Here is a 6,000-nt window from a genome sequence, read left to right as displayed (position 1 = left end):
GGTGAGTGGGAAAGTGGCTGCAGCAGCCGCCGCCTCGTTCTGCCCCGCTCCGGTGCTGCGTCCAACCCAGCCCTGCCCCTGCGCGCCGCCCGCGCCCCGCCGCCGGCCTTTAACGGCGCCGCCGCCGCCCGCCCCGCGCTGACGTGCGGGCCCGGCGGCCCCGCCGGCTGCCGCTGCCCCGCCGGCTGCGCCGCGCGCGGTCTCCGCGCCCGCGACCCCCACCCGCGACCCCCCCCGACCCCCGTCCAAGCTCTGCGGCGCGGGGGCTGCGGCGCACACGGACAGACGGACGTTGGGCTGGGTCACGCGGGGCCGTGGCACCGCGAGGCGCGCTCAGGCGGGAGTGTGAGCCGTGCGGCTGTGTCGCCGACATGGGTCTGAGCCGTGCGGCTGTGTCGCCGACATGGGTCTGAGGCGGGCGGCTGCGTGACGGAGGGACACACGGGCCCGGGCTGTGTGACTGTCGCGCACGTCACGCACGGGATGTACGGACACGTGCCCGAGGTGTGTGACTATACGCACGAGCAGTGCCGAGGTGCGTGTGATGGTGTCACCGCAAGACAGGCCCTCAGTCTGTCCCTTGTCTTTGTGTCACCGTGAGACACGCGTGGTGGTGAGCCGTGCGAGCCTGCGCTGCTGACAGACAGACAGACACTGGGCTGAAGAGCGTGCGCCTGTGTCACTGCGAGACCGACGTTGCTCTGGGGCGTTCGGGGCTGTCGCTGTCAGACACGCAGCGGGTCGCAGACGCGGAGTGGGCTGACACGTGCACACGTGTGCTCAGAGTTCCCTGTGGTGCGAAACGGGCAGCGGGAGAAGGACGGGCACACGAGCTGCTCCAGCACGCGGGTCATGAGACACAAACATCCACCCGCTGGCCCGAGAAACACGGGCAGGCGCTTCGGGTTTGACAGACACACACGCACCAGCCTAAAATACGTACGACGGTTGTCGCTCAGCCACGTTGACAGGCAACATACATACCCTGTCCTGGTGGCCTGAGACACCCGAGACCATTTCGGCGAGGCACACGTGCACACCCACCCACACACACACTCACACACTGACCTGAAACAACACAGGACTGTCACTGCGAGACAAATAAACCAGCGAGGCGTGCGGAGCTGTGTCACGGGGACAGGTTTACGCGCCTGCTTCCTTGGTGTGACAGGCAAACAGGCAGAGCCTGGCACCCACGACCCCTTCGCTGTGCACGAGCCACATGCTGAGATTGGCTTTTTCTGTAATGGCTCCAGGCATGTGGCCCCTTGTCCTTAAAAAAAGCAATTTGGAAAGCGTCAGCTTGCAGACTAGTCTGAGGCCTGTGCAGCTGTGCTGGTACGAGGCGTATATACGCACGTACATGTCTGTGCACACACACACGCACAGGAGCAAAATGCCAGTGGAACATATCAGGTTGCAGCTTCATACAGGAGGAGCTGCACCAGCTGCTGCTCATGTGCTTCTCCCAGCAAATACATGCGTGTGAGTCCTACCAAGAGAGCAAGTGACAGAAATTCAGCATTTTCAAGTAACACATTCCTGCTTTTACACTGCGGCTCAGACAAGATACTGTATATATGAGGTTACACATTGTGTATGCAGTGGCCAAAATGCAGAAAGATACTTGTACAATCCGTTACTCTGGTATAAGGATGATAAGACAGAACTGAGATACTTGAATGAACTTCTGGGAAACGTAACAGCATATACAGCCCATTTCAAACATGTACATATGTGGGCTCTGTACGTGTGTATGCATGTATACATGTATGCATGTATACAAGCCTCTACCCATGTATATACACATATATGTATGAGTTTACATGTGTGCATGTATAGAAGTGGTACAGAACGTATTCCAGACTCCAGCACCTTGTAAGCGTTCATGGTGGCAAACGGAACAGACATTTGCTCTGCTTCATTTCTGGCATTTGCAGTATTTCTTCTAGGAAAAGGAGGAAGGGAAGATTTAACACTCTTTATGCTCCAGCTGAGTATTTAGCATTGATGGGTGGAGGTGATAAAGAGGGAAGAGAAGACTGGAAGGGAGCTCCTGTTGTTTGAGCCTACTGCAGTCAACTAAATTGTGCAACACCTCACTGTTCTTACTAAATAACTCTTCCAGAGCTGTTCCAGTTAGAAACCTCTGCTAATTTCCATCCTTCTGGCCAATTTATATCCATATGTTCTGTGCTGACATTGCCATTGAGTTTAAATTCTTCTTCCTCTCCCTTTCCTGTGTATGTATTTATAGAAGGAATTGCATCCAGTTGCTGACTTTGTTTTGCTCAGCAGAAAAATACAAGATTTTTTACTTTTACTACTAAGGACCAGCTCTCAAGTCACTGGTCCTTATCTGCCTGCCCTGCACCTGTTCTGAATTTGGTTCATGTTTCTTGAGTATGAGTGGATAGTCGTGGTCCACACCAAGTTGCCTAGTACCCTCTACATGGAAATTAATGACTTCTTCCAGCTGGAAATAGCTCGCCTAAGGCATTCCTGGACTTGTGAAGTTTCACATACATGACAAAAGTCAGCTCCTCTCCCACACTGCTTCTTCTGGTGCCTCACACACTGAAATGCTGCTGCCTGTTTCTGCCATTGGCACTTCACAGGCACCATTCAGCTACTCATCATTTCTTTTGTATATTCACAGCCCGATGCCACATGCAATCTAACATGGTCTGAAAGACCTCCAGCTTGGGTTTCACAATTTTTCATTATAGAATTTTAACCTTTACTTTTATTTTGACCATTATTTCAGTTGCAAGGATGGAAGGTTACTGTGGAGTCTTTTAAGACAGTTGGTTCCTGTGGTCTAATATGCACCAAATGCCTGGCCACAACTACTCAAGCGTAGACTTTACACCAAACTCTTTGGGCTTCTTGCCCTGGAACCAGCCAGTCTAGACCTGCCCAGTGTCCCAGACCAGTCGAGCTTGAACTTGTTCCACCTGACATGGGAACAGCCAGCACTGACCATGCTTCACTTCACAGCCACGCGCTGACAGCTTGTGGACCTCATCTGAAAAACTGCTGCACTGGTCTATCATCTCCTCAGCCATTTGCAGCCAGCCTGGTCCTCCTATGCAACAGAGATTCATGTGAATGACTTACACTTTTCTTTACCTGATACCTTAGCCCCCTTTGTAATTGTACTCACCCCATACTCAGCACCACACAGAGTGTCTTAATGAAGTCCATGTCTACTGCATTTGATCTGTCCCAATAGTTGGCAAAGGAAGTCGGTGCCAGAGTGATTTGTTTCTACTTTTACTCATCCCTTTTGTACTTTAGCCCAGTCTCATTGCCCTCCAGGCTTTTGGTTTCTTTCAGAATTTCCTCTAAAGCTTTCCTTACTATTACACCAAATCTTTCAGGTTTTTTTTTTGGCTGCCTAATAACAAAATAATTTTGACCATTAGATAATAAAAATTGTGTTGTCATGTTGTGGAATAAGTATTTGTGGGGCATTACGTTTGTGCTTGTATTTACAGTTTGAAATCATGAGCACAAAGGACAGCAAAATGTAGCAGTGCTGTCCCTCAGTTCCCTCACACACACACTAATTCTTCTCAAAACTGACAGCTTGCAAGTCAGCTCCACACAGCTAGAATATAAAAATACCCTTTGCTGCAAGAAATACATACTCCTGGTGCTATTCCTCTGCAGGAGAAGCTGTATACAGCTATGTTTTGAAGTCAGAGAGGATCCCAGAGTTCTCTTTAGTATTATTTTTATGGCATTTAGCATTGCCATTCTTGCGTGGGTTTTTTTTTCTCTATTTACGATACTCTACATCTATTAGTGTAGGAATTCAAATCTTTTGCCAGAGTAATGTTATTGCTGCTCTTTTGGTTGATTGATTGGTTTTTGGTTATGTTCTATGTGTTATTTTAAAAGCAAGTTATCCTGGCATGACTATATGTAAATTGCCCTGCTTAAGGACAGAATCTAGCCTTTTTCACAGGAGATGACAGTGTTTTCAGCTGTTGTGGCTCTCAGCCAGGAATATGTGAATAACTTTCATATATCTTCAAAGTGACTGGCTTGGTGAAATTTTTTTTTTTTTTTTTTTTTTTTTTTTTGTGCAAAGGAAGGTGCAGTTCCTCTGCTCTTAATAGCCAGAAAGTATTCTAAAGTATTCCAGGGTTTTTTTTTTGTTATCTCAGATGTAGCAAACTCGATTTTTTTTTGATGTTCTCTCCAGCATTTCTGTAATCAGATCCACTGTCATTCTGAGATGGTCAGAAACTCCAGTTGCATTTTCTTTCCAGTGCCAACAATGTCAAACCTTCCATTTCCATAAACCGTTCCATGTGAAAAAATTACTGAACACTTGGCAAAAAACCCTAGCTGACCAGGGGAGCACTTCTCTTACAGAAGTTTAAAACGTGTATCTCAGCACAGAACTAATACGAAGCAATTGACGACTTGAAGTGATTTACTATTCTTCTCATACCAATTTAAAAACAAACTCGCATCTGCTGAAATCAATGGATTTAAATCCATTTTGATGTGCGAGACTGAAAAAATAAATCAAATCTTCAAGGTCGATTTTGCTCAGTTAAAAGCAAATGTTTGACTTTTAAATTGAGTAATACATGAAATTAACAGTGAGGTCATGCAGAGTGACATGAGACTTGCAAGGGCTGCAGGTATGCAGTGTCCCCATCCCTTGTGAGTCACCTGGAGCTGGTGCTGACAAAGAAGGAATGAACCATGAGCTCAGTGTCAGTGTCTCAGAGGAGCTCCCTTTTCCTCAGAGCTCTTCCATTAAAACCAATTCACCTGGCAACGCTTTATCCTTGCAATTTCACAGAGAAACTTTCAAGCATTTGCCTTCTCAGATTAAAAAAAACCCACAGCATTTTTTACTTTAGGGCAACTAATAGGAGCAAAATATGTCCACATGATTAAAGCAGTGCACTTTAGATTTAATGAGGAATAAATAAACCAAGACTATACGGTTTCTTTTCAGAAAGAAAATTTTTACCAAACACTTGTTTATTTGCTGCCCAGATAAAAACAGTAAATCGGTGCAAAAGCACATGAAGAGCTATACTTAGTAGTAGAGAATGATTTATTTGGACAAAGTGCTCATCAAGTCGTAAAGGCTGTTTGTGGTTCAAATTTTTTACTGTTTCCATGAAAGACTTGGAGCGTGCAATGGAGCGTGGGGGTGGCATGAAGCTGGAAGCAACAAGAACCGTGCTGGAGACCAGGATGCTTCACTAAATAGAAGTCGTAACGTTACATAGTTGCAAAAGAAGTCGAGCACGGTGCTGAGATGGAAGAACAGTGTGTACAATGCGGGAAGGTGTCCTTGCACTCTCTTCAGTCCCACTGAAATGCTCTGCTGGAGATCCTGCACTGTGCTGTGAGGAAGATGAGATCCATTTGAAGGAAATCTAGAAGAGCCACAAGTGTATAAACACAGATTTGGAAAACCTTAGGATGAAAAAACTGAAAGGGCTGGGGTTTTTGGTCTAGGAAGAAAAAGATCTGAGGTGACATGATAACAGCCTCCAAATATGTAAAAGGCTGCTTCAAATTGAACTGGAGTGGTATTGTGTTTTCTCTGTGGTGGATAGGATGAAATGAAAAGTGTTTGCATCTTTTATTAGACTGACCAACTGATCTGATAAATGTAGACACACTTGAAGGCGTATAAATCTTTAGTAAACTTGAAACAGAAGCTAGGAATAAGACCAGATTTGCTCCAACACTACTCTTAAGGATGGCGTTTTAGCACAGCAGCAGTTTGTCCCGGCTGCAAGATTCCTGTGTCCTTGGGCGTTTTTGAATAGAGATTAGGCAAAAATGATTTAACGTTAACTGCTTTGAGTTAGACCAACTTTACTAACTGTGTAAGTCACAGTACTGTAGGTCTTTTCTGAACACCTTTACCCAAATCCTTAGAAAGTACATATCCATCTGTTCAGATGCTCAAGTTGAATGCTTAAGCAACACTTAAAAAGCTGCTCAGCTGCCAAC

This window comes from Tauraco erythrolophus, chromosome 6, assembly GCF_009769465.1.
Source record: "Tauraco erythrolophus isolate bTauEry1 chromosome 6, bTauEry1.pri, whole genome shotgun sequence".
In the NCBI taxonomy this organism is placed as follows: Eukaryota; Metazoa; Chordata; class Aves; order Musophagiformes; family Musophagidae; genus Tauraco; species Tauraco erythrolophus.
This window is presented reverse-complemented; position numbering follows the sequence as displayed.